We start from the raw sequence: 11798 nt of genomic DNA on the forward strand, positions 1-11798 counted from the left end.
TAATAATTGTTTCAACTAATGTATTCAATTAGTGACCCCACTTAAAGCTGCTCCAAGAAGTCATGAGAAGAGAAAAATAAAAAACTCTAGAAAAAAATTCTTGGAAGGTGAACAACGACTTTAAAAATGAGGTTTTTTTTAAAAAAAAAATGTTTTTCTCTGACATCTACTTCATTGCTGAAATGAGCAGTTCAAGAAAACTATGTATGATGCCTTTCCAATCACAACTCCAGTGTTAGAGGGACAAAGCAACACCCCATTGCAGTTCAGCATTTTTATAGCTGCTGCAAAACCCAAACCCTAGAGCAAAATAAGATTTATTAATGGGCATTCCTAGAAAATTGATTATGAGGTTATTAAATAAAAGGTGCTGCATTGATACTGTTCTTATCACCAATAGCACTGCACATGGGCAATCTTTGTACCATTTATAACATTCATAAGGGGGACTCTATTCTTCCTGATTCACACCCAGCAGTGGTGTGTCAACAATTAGTGTTCTGAAGGGAATACAAAGGCTATGGTGGATGAAGATGCAGGCGTTCTACCCCCTTTCCTTTTTGTTAAAACATATTTGTATTTGGTTTTGATGGAGGGTGGTGTGATTTGATGTAAAGGTAAAAAGAGTGCAGTTCTCTGTGAGTATAAGCGAGTACACAGTGTGATGTGAGGTTTTGCTCTCACTACTTTAAAACCTCAATTTTACATGCCTTCATTTGACATCTTTTGTTGTCCCACCAATATATAATGCACAATACATTTTTTCTAGTCTCCTGAAAAACAAGGCATCAGTTTCTGTAAGACTTGAATGTTATTGTAACGCGAAGTCTAACTTGTAGATATATACATAAGTATGATGTCATACAAAGTTATCTAGGGAGCACTTAAAGGAGAAGGAAAGCTGCAGAGGCATTTTATTGCTTTTTTATAGATTAGCTGCAATAGTGCAAGCTAGAATGCTATATTTATCCTGTACAATGTTTTACCATACCTAATTAAAAAGCTCTAGAAGCTCTCTCCTGTTTGTTTAGGATAGCAGCTGCAGAATTAGCTTGGTGTGACATCACTTCCTGCCTGAGTCTCTCCCTGCTCACTTATAGCTCTGGGCTCAGATTATAGCAGAGAAGGGGGGGGAGAAGATGAGCAAACTGAGCATGCTCATGCCCAGGGCAAGGAGTTTTAATCTGATCGCAGGAAGTCTGATACAGTGCCTATGAATAAGTAACAGTGGGTATGAAATGCGTAAGGCGGGACACCAATGGGTCTGTATGCCTATTCTTTTAATGCAATGTTAAATAAAAATTAACTTTTTAACTTAATTATAGTTTTTGGGATATATTTTTGTGTATGATATATGTGCCCTGTGAACTGGGGGCTATATCCCAGCAATCATGGCCCTCTAGAGAAGCACCATTACATTTTACTTAGGTTTAACCTTTCCTTTTCCTTTAAGAGAGCCGGGGCCATAAATATCCACAGAAGAGCCTGAACTCCTCCTTGGGAATCAAGGTGGTTTTGTGGTTGTGAAATAAGACAATCTTCAACAAAAGTCCACGGTGCAGCAATTAAAGGGGCGGTTCACCTTTAAGTTAACTTTTAGTATTGTATAGAATGGCTAATTCTAAGCAACTTTTCAATAGGTCTTCATTATTATATATTGTATATATTTTTAATTATTTGACTTCTTCTGACTTTTTCCAACTTTCAAATGGGGGTCACTGACCCAATCTTAAAAACAAATGCTCTGTAAGCCTACACATTTATTGTTATTGCTACGTATTTATCTTATCTTTCTATTCAGGGCCCTCCTATTCATATTCCAGTCTCTTATGCAAGTCAATGCATGGTTGCTATGGCAATTCAACCCTAGCAACCAGACTGCTGAAATTGCAAACTGGAGAGCTGCTTTATAAAAAAGCTAAATAACTCAAAAACCACAAATAAAAAAAAATTAAAACCAATTGCAATTAGTCTTAGAATATCACTCTCTATAGCATACTAAGTTAGCTCAAAGGTGAAATCCTCTTTAAAAGACCTGTATTACCATTTCTAGCAGCACATGGCAACATTTCAATACATTAATAAAACCTTTTCATTTTTCTGGTGTTGCCAGCCCTTTAGACTGCTATCCTTACCAGCAGGCAGTGGTTTAAAAGGAAGGCTGAAAGGTCAACAAGGGAGTGACTGAATACAAAAATAATTGACAAAGCATATAAAAGCTTTTTTCCCATCCAAAACTATTTTCTTTCTTGCTGCTAGGGTGATGAACAATTCCAGTTTGAAGGAAAAAAATGAAAACCATAGCAGTGATTTGAACAAAAAGGAAAATAATTAAAAATAAATGAAGACCAACTGCAAAGTTATGAGAGCCAAACCAAGAAATATAATGAAGTACATCACCAATGCATTTAGCAGCAATCTCAGGCAGTAATAATAAACTCAACTGCAAGCATGCCCCAACAGTTACTGTAATCTTTTTATCCTTCCATTTTTAAAAGGGGAACTATTGGGAATATAAAAATGTAATACCACACGGGTTATCTCGTGATACTTTCGAAATATAATAAGTTGGAAAACTGATGAAATAACCATCACTATCCCTCCTGAGCAATCTGTCTCAAAGACAGGATTGATGGTCAAAATACATCATCAGTGTGTGCTCTATTTGCTTAGATGGTGTATTAGAACAGTCTTTCAAAATAACATACAAAGCCTGCATGTATATATTGAATGGAGGGGACAGGCACTTGATTATTTCATAAAACAGCACATCATTTTTAATGGATAAGAGGTAGAAATTCTCGTTTTGTCATGAGATGAAACATATTCCATTTTCATTTATGCCCTTGGAACAAGGGTGCTTTGCCATCAGCACAGCGATGTTTGTAACATAATACAATGCATAAAAGCACATTATAGGGTGTAATCACCTGAGCAATTTCAAGCTTAGTGGACAGGCTAAACAAAAACAGCCATCATTTAATTCCTGTGGCTGCACTCAAGGGTCAGGCAATTTTCAACTCAAGATCACTGAATTCCATGACCGTTGCCTTACTGTTGAGTGTCCCTGCATGTTCAGGCAATTGACACTGAAATAAATGATGGGATATTTCTAAAGTTTTGTTGTCCCCATTGATGAGCAACACTCAGCTGATTCTGCGATTCTGCTGATTCCTTCGTGAAAGATTTGGGCGAATACAGAACCGAATCCTAATTAACACATGCAAATTAGAGGCAGGAACGTAAAGGGTGGGAAAAAAGTTTCTACTTCTTTGTTTTGTGACAAAAAGTCACGTGACTTCCCTTCCCACACCTAATGAACATACGCAAATTCGAATCCTGCTGAAAAGGGCCGAATCCTGAACTGAATCTTGGATTTGGCGCATCCCTAAAAAGAAATAATTGAATTCCAATCAAAAATATAGTTTTCTATGTTCATTTGATTGGTATTATAGCTCTGTGGTCAGTTCTACTTCCTTTCTTTATAACACTTTATCCATGTGAATCACCCAATTGCTATATCAGGATCAAATCCCAAAAGTCCATATACACTAAAGATATAATTTGCAACAGAGCAAAGATTTTATAGGGTAATGACCAAACAATCGTTTTAATCCTTATATGGAAAATTGTCATCTAACTGTCTTAACTCTAAATCTTGCTTTGTCTTATTTAGATCAATTCATGGTTGCTAGGGTCATTTGGACTACAGCTGCTGAATTAAAAGCTAAATAACAGAAAAAACACAAATAATAATAAATGGACACCAATTGTAAATTGTCTCAGAATATCACGCTCTACATCATATCAAAAGGTGAACAACCCCTTTAAAGGCAGTTTGATAGCATCAGTTTCTTTGAAAATATAAGAAATCTAACCAATTGGTGGGCCCTCGCTAGGATTAAGTAGCAGAGGGGATAAGAATGTGTCTTTAAATGTACTTCATTACTTTATTAAAAATTTCCCTGAAAATATTGCTAACATCAGAAGGTTGCTCTGCAAGCTGTTCAGGAAAGCTGGTGGCACTCAGGACATTGATCAGTAGGATGTCAGACAAATGCCCAACTTGTCTGTGGGTAGCCAGCAGCAAGGCAGACCTGGCTGGAAACAGCAGGTTATCTTTCCTTTGTGTTCATCTGAGAAAGGACTGTTATTACATGCCTCACATTCTGCGTAAGCGGTTCCAAAACTTTGGGGCTGCCACCCCTAGGGGGCTAAGATTTCTGGTACAAAGGAATCAGTCTGAACAATAGTTAAAGGGGATCTATTGTGAAAATGAAAATTTAATATAAACTTCAACTCACTGAAATAAGACACTTTCTAAATACAATCAATTTAAAAATTTTACTCTTCAGTATCTCACTCTCCACAGCCTGTCACTCAAATGAATTGTTCAGTATAAAAATAAGAACTTGGCAAATGAATAGGCTGTGGAAAATAAAAAAGGTTTCTAATATAGTTAGTGAAATGTGATGTATAAGGGCTGGAGTGACTGGATGTGTAACATAACAGAACTCTTCTTCCTGCTTTTCAGCTCTTCCTCTGACTGGTTACCCTGGTGACCAAGCAGTAACCAATCAGTTACTTGAGGGGGGGCACATGGGTCATCACTGTTTTTTTTGCTTTTGATTCTGAGCTGAATGCTGAGGATTAATTGCAAACTCACTGAACAGTTATGTCCCATGTGGCCTCCCTTACAGTCGCTGACTAACTCAGAGTTAGAGAGCTGCAAAGCAGGAAGTTGTGTTCTGGCTATTATGTTACACATCCAGTCACTCAAGTTTTTATACATTACATTTTTGGCTAACTAACTATATTAGAAACATTTTTTATTTTGCACAGCCAATCTATTTGCCCAGTTTTTATTTTACACTGAACTGTGCCTTTATTGTTCTCTTCATGCAGAGGTCTGAGTCACATTTTAATTGACAGATAGGTCTAATGCATCTTTTAGGGGGGCTCCCTTTCTTAGCAGAATAACTCAAATAACCATTCAAAAGCAGCAAAGTTAACTTAAAGGGGTTGTTCACCTTCCAACACTTTTCAAAGTTTAGTTGGTTTCAGACAGTTCACCAGAAATAGACTTTTTCAATTACTTTCTATTTGCATCGATTTTTTTTAAAATATTGAAGTGGAAAGTTTAATTTTTCACCTTCTTATGTCTATATCTAAAGCAGCTCTGTGAGGGGTCATTGATTCTGTCAACTGTTCGAGAGGATACATTTATGGATACATTTCTTGTCTTTGCCCCTGCTGAGCAGAATCCCTGAGTTTCATTAATGACAGGTGTTAGAATTGATACAATAGTTGCTAATATTTGCTACTGAGAAATGTATCAACAGATACATCAAACTTCAAACTTATGGAAAAATGGTAAAAAAATAAATGATGGAAAGCGTATGAAAAAAAGTCTCTTTTTGGCGAACAATATGAAAACAGCTGAACTGGAAAAGGTTTTTGGAAGGTGAAGCATCCCTTTAAAGGGTTGGTTCACCTTTAAGTTAACATTTTTAGTATGTTATAGAATGTTAAATTCTAAGAAACTTTTCAATTGGTAATCATTATTTTTTTTTTTTTTACTTTTTCAATTATTTGCTTCTCTCTTCTAACTCTTTCCAGCTTTCAAATGGGGTCACTCACTCCCTCTAAAAACAAATGCTCTGTAAATTACAAAAAGCAAAAGATTTTTGTTTCTGGATTAATATGATAGAACGGGATCTTTTTGATTGCAAGCTCTTTTGGACAGAACCCTCTTTAGCACTTGTGCTTATCCATTTTTGTATGTAAATCTGTATGTTCAATGTACATATCCATACTTTTGGAATTTATAAACACATAATAATCTGCAATTATTTTATAGTGTGATGGTCCACTTTCAGGTCTCATCCAACAACCCCAGCATCAGTGTGAAATTTCACAGCTCACACACAGCATCAGATAAGGAGTAGCCAAAATATGGACCAGGACTCCACAACCTTTGAAGCATAGTTTTAAATACGTGAGCAAGTAATTCAGCTCAGACCAGAGTTCTACAACAGGAGAGGGATCAAGGTTTGTAGAAAAGAAACCAAAAAAAACTACTGTATTATATGAAAATATTTAAGCTTTGGGAGAAATAAATCGAATCTATGTATGACCACATCCTGCTAAAATGCTTTTATTAAAGTGATACTGACACTTTCAAAATATTAATCTACATTAAAAGTTACCTATAGTCATGTTGATCGTTTTTTGCTGATAGTTCTGCTTTGGTAAGTAATTGTCACTTTAAGTTCCTAAACCTGACTGTTTTGTCAAACTGTCCCTTTTTAACCTGTCAGAGTTCCTAATGCTAACGGACTCCTGCTGCATAAATATGGCAGCCCCCTCACAGAGGAACAGAGTAGTAAGAAAGGTAATGTAAAAGCATCAGGCAAATACTTTGATGGCAAAAGTATAAATAGCATTCAAAGACAATTATGATAGATAATTAAAAAAGGTTATTTTCTGATGTCAGTATCTCTTTAAATAAAAGAATTTAAACTTTGTCCGAATATTGTGTAAAAAGATACAATAACAAAGCTCTTTATACTACAAAGCTTAGAAGAAACTTGTACATAAAACTGTAAAATTGCATGAATTTCAGCAGGTAATCCTCCAGAGAATAACTTATAAACAATGCTGTAAACCAGTTATCCCCCAACCAGTAGCTCGTGAGCAATATGATGCCCTTCAAACCCTTGGATGTTGCTCCCAGTGGCCTTAAAGCGGGTGCTTATTTTTTAATTTCAGGCTTGGAGGCAAGTTCTGGTTGTATAAAAACCAGGTGTACTGCCAAACAAAGCTGTAAGCTGTCTTTCTACATAAGGCTACCAAATAGCCAACTAAAGCCCACATTTGGCAGCCCATGAACTTTTTACAAGCATGTTGCTCTCCGACTTTTTTTTTACATTTGAATGTGGCTCAGGTCGGGGAGCCCTGCTTGTAAACAGTCGCGTACAGCACTTTTGTGCCTAACAGTGGCAGAGGGCATTTGTAATCTGCTCCCCGACATTACCTGCGGAGTGCAGGCAGCAAGAGAAATCCACACGGCTGGAGTCAGTACTGCATGGAAAAAGGAACCCTGCTGCCTCCTCCCACTGGCAGTTTCCCAGCCATTACTGCCTGGGTCTGCTCAGCCCCACACTCCAACGCAACACAAGGGTTTCCCTCTTCTCACACAATACGAAGCCAGTGCAGGACCATGCAAAGCATAGGCAGCAAGTATCAGTAGGCAGTGCCCTCATCCCACACTGGAAGTGAGGTGTATCCACAATACTCATCCAATAACAATAAACACAAGGCAGACACATGCACACACAAAAGCATGTCAATGTGCACTCACCCTGCTACTCCCAGATAGGAACAGAGATATCCTAACTAGATACCCCTCCCCACACAGAATCATCATCATCCAGCAAGGTGAAGGCAGTTTCAATTCTGCAAGCAGGGGCCCCCTATACTCTATAATACAAGGGTTATCCAATAGGCATATTGAGTATCTGAAACGCATTGAGGTTCAGCTGCTGAACTGCATCTACCACTTTCCACCTGTGGTCGGATGCTGGGAGTAGTTGTTGTTTCCCCGATCCCTGAAGCAGACCTTTGTCAGGGTCGAGGCTGATCAGGAGCAGAACTGTTCATGGGATAAAGAGACAACTGGGATCCCACAGTGGCTGCCGCAGTGAGCCTGGGTGATTAGGCCCCTCCCCCCCTTGGAAAGCTGAAATGGGCGGGACCGGGGCAAAGCAGGCCACAGGCGGGGGCAAATGCGCAGCTTTGTTGATCAGCAGCGGGGCAGACCATGTCTAGCAGATAGGGGGGTAACCCGGTACGAGGGTTAATAACACGGACTGGTACTATTTAGTCTGCCTGGTCGTATCTGCCCCATGATTGTTGTTACCCCTTCAGTATTCCGCCGCCGGCGCTGCTGCCTACAGTCCGCCATTAGCTGGCGAGCCGAACAATACGTAGGTACCCGAGTTCCTCTCAGAGGAGGAAACTGACTGACTGTGAACTATCCGTTACCACCACAGACAGGGGCAGCGCAGAAATAAGCAAATAAATCACATTAAAGAGCGAAAGCGGCGCAGTTCCGTCACGCTGAGCAAACAGAGCGCCGGCCTTTACCTCAGGAAAACATGGGAGTTAGTCTACAGGAGTGGGGCAATAATAATTACCCCCGCTAGGGGGCATCGTTTTACCCCACTGAAGGGCTGCTTAAAATACCCAAGCACGGAGCCCACTGGAAGCAGCCTCCTCTGAAACAGTTTCCACACACTCACCGGCTGTCCGTCGGCCGAGTCCACAAGAGAAATCTTGTCCGCAAGACACACAACGCTCCTTCCTCCGCAGCCTAACTCCCGTCCAGTCCCGGGGCACAGTGGGAGGAGTCTACCTAGTTCCCAAGCTGGAGAAGGCGAGGGATGAGCCGATGGGTATCTCCGCCCCGCTTCGAGTCTGATTGGCCAAAAGCAAATAATGAGTAAAGGAACAGGTCGTTGTTTGGAGGGATGGAGTGTCAGTCACACATGGTTAGCGCACCGCCCCCAAATTTCACGAAGTTGAAGGGGCGGTGCTAGAAACGTGAGCGAGAAAGCTTTGGCACCACCCATGCGTTGCAGTGAATGCGAGAAGGACGATTTACGGAGAAGTAGCGATGAAGCTCGCGCTCTCCTGGCGAAATGTTAGCTCCTCCTCTTTACTTGTAGCAGGCGGTCGGCGCAGGGCGAGAAGGGAGGAGACTAGTAGGCGTGGCCTGAGCTCCTCCGAGCGCTGTAGAGCTTTATAAGAAGCGTCGCACGTAGCTAAATATTTCGGATGGTTATGATGTATGTCTGCGGAGCTAGTCAGACCGCGCGCAATTTCTTTCATTGTACGTTCTGCCGCGTCGTAGTTTAGGTGGTTTCTTGCATATATAAGTAGGATAGATGATTAGAAGTATGATAGGAGCATTTATGTGCTAATATTGGTATTAGAAGGCAGCAGGCTCAGCTGTCGGCTAGCCCTCACTTGCACTCCCGTCACCGCCTTCCCCAGTTACCCGTCTGCCCATGACCTACTCAGGAGGCTGGAGTCTACCAATCTGTGTCACATCTTTAGTCGCTTGTGGCTCCTTTATCTCTACTACAGTGCCCATGTAATGCCACCAGTAAAATCTACGCGTCGCTACCCCTTTTAATTATGTCGCGTTTATGTGGCGAGGGTTTGTTCGACAAGGCACGTCTCTATCTGGCTATCATCCCAAACCGCTATGTCGCACATGTGCGGGGCTATGCTTTCAATAAACTGGTGTCTCAATAGCTTGCGATGTTATGCGACAGCATAAAGACGCGCGCGATTACACACAAAGGCGGGTTTAAAGCTCGAGGCGATATTTCGCCTTCCCTGCGTCTAGTCACCAGCCAGTGTGAGTCAAGAGCGCTGCCAACTCCCCCGCACTGTGCTTCAGTGTAGCTAAAGTCATTACTGACCAATGGTGTCCGAGTGCCTCACACACTTCACTCCGTGGCTTCCTCTCCCGAGGCACCGTCCACCATTTTGTAACCAGTCACCACGGACGCCTCTTACCGAATTGGGTCGGCTTAACGCCTCCTGAGGTGTGAGAGCCCAATAAACCCGTACTTTTGAAACATACACACGCTTTACTTTCCCTGTGTTACCCAACCGGGGATTTATTTATAAGCTCTTGAGGTACAGTCACGGTCGAACACACGCATTATTTTTTCTTCACGCAACTCAAAATGGCGGCTGCGCGGGCTGCACGTCTCTGTTCCCACACAAGGCAGTTGTGAGTTTGTTCGAGGATTCCTAAGAAAACCACCGGAGTTTTTGTGGTGTGAGCGAGCCCAAGTGCATTATGGGTGTTCCCAGAGTGCCTCTGAGAAGGAGGTCATTTTTTGGTTAAAAGTTTTGCCCTCACCCAATAACTAATTTTAATTTCTATGGTGAAGGTCTCTGCTACATCAGTTTAAAAAAGCTAACACAACTTCTCAACATGATCTCAAACAGTAGGGCTTGTACTTAACTTATTTTGCCTATTATTTTAATTAAGCAAAATCAAACTAAAGTCATATTCTACTTCCTGGTATCAAGGAGCACAATCAAAACAAATCAAAAGTCCATTGAGAAGCCCTTTATGCAAACAAACCCATCCCTTCCTCCTGAAGCCATAAAGAATCAATCCTTATACAAAGGGACTTCTGAATAATCTTGATTGTGCTCTTTGGGACCAGGAAGTAGAATATGACTTCAATTATATTTTCAGATTGTTCAATTTATTGCAAACACACACACACATTGTAGACATTTCTTAATTAAAACAGGCTAAAATTATGTTCATTACAAGTCCCATTGTTGCGAGCTCATGCTTGAAAAGTGTGTATACAGTCTCTGTAAATGCCCAAATAAATCTGTATAAAAATGAGCGTCGTAAGTAGGACTTCTGCTGAAAATGTTGTGTTCTTTTATTTTAAAAAAATCATTATTATTTTCTGTTGAGAGAACAAATGGAAAACGATTGCTTTCTAAAAAAAAACAAAAAAACTCAGCCCCTCCTATAAACAGGATAATTTGTAAAAAGGGATATAATAGGCTCTGTATAAAGAGCTATGCTGCGGACTTTGTTGGATGAAGCAACTCATTCAGCTTCTCTTGTAGCTGAAAATGGTGATTTGACAGAACAAGAAGTTGAAAAATTAAAGGGGTTTAATTTTCTTCTTTAGTGCAAGAAATAACTAAAAACACATCTTTCTTGAATAAAGCTTAGGTAAAGTAATGTTGAAAAAAATGAGCAGAACACGGGGGTTTTTTTTTCAAACCGTTTTTACTGTAGTTTTACATTCTGGTTAATTAAAAATATTTAACGGTCAACGCCGAGCTATCCAAAAAAATTCTGTAAATCATCTCAAAACTTGCACTTCTTATTACCATGTCTCCTTAAAGGGCACCTATCATAGGCTAATAGACCCTGTGCTCCAGTTGCAGGAAACCATACTATTTTGATCAAAAAATGCTTCTATGCTATTCTGTGTGCAGGTTGCAGCTCTCAGTGCTGGCAGCTATTTTGGCACTCTAAGAATTAAAATAATACGGAGAGTCCCAGCACATTATGCACATGTGTGTGACCAAACATGACTGCCCATACTGGGTGCTCCCAACTGGTGTGGTTGGCATACCACCACCTAGAAGCATTTTTTTCCTATGATAGGTGCCCTTTAAGTGCAAAGGTAAAACATCATAAATACAAATGCAAGATGTCTTATGAATAGTTTCATGCTCAATATGCATAGGATCAACAAAGTACTGTATATGGCATGTAGCAACCCCAAAATGTACCTTGTGCACTGGAACAAAATCATTACAGAATGTAAATTGTTAAACCGTGTTATGTGTTACTGCTTGGTAAAATTTACTGATACCTAATATATAGTCCCCTGTGTCTTTCTACTTTAAACTGCAAACTGAATAGTTTCTGCAACATTTTTAAAAGCTAAGTCAAAAATTCTTTTTACAACACCTTGGGCAGATCTATTAAGGTCAGTCCAGAAGAGCTTTGGAGAAGCCGCAAACCACACAAACCCAAAGATTCTTATCCTGGTGACCAGCGATAGAGGAATCGGCCACCTCACAATACAGGTAAGAAGAATTGCCCTTGACAAAGGGGCGTGTCCCCGAAACGTTGCACAGCTGCATAATAAAATTGCAAGGGCTTGCCCTGCTATCGCAACTCCTGTGTGCCATTGAAATTCTTCTTACAGATCTATTAAGGATCAAGTTGT

At 40.3% G+C, this 11798-nt stretch overlaps 1 protein-coding gene across 1 annotated transcript in view; it reads right to left on the reverse strand.

Moving 5' to 3' along the window:
• zmym2.L (zinc finger MYM-type containing 2 L homeolog) overlaps window positions 1-8408 on the reverse strand; it is a 52759-nt gene extending 44351 nt beyond the window's left edge. The window contains 1 exon segment of the mRNA NM_001093084.1: window positions 8304-8408. The gene's annotated coding sequence lies outside the window, so the exon portion shown is untranslated.
• Between the last annotated feature and the right edge of the window lie 3390 nt (window positions 8409-11798).

This window comes from Xenopus laevis, chromosome 2L (assembly GCF_017654675.1).
Source record: "Xenopus laevis strain J_2021 chromosome 2L, Xenopus_laevis_v10.1, whole genome shotgun sequence".
Classification (NCBI taxonomy): Eukaryota; Metazoa; Chordata; class Amphibia; order Anura; family Pipidae; genus Xenopus; species Xenopus laevis.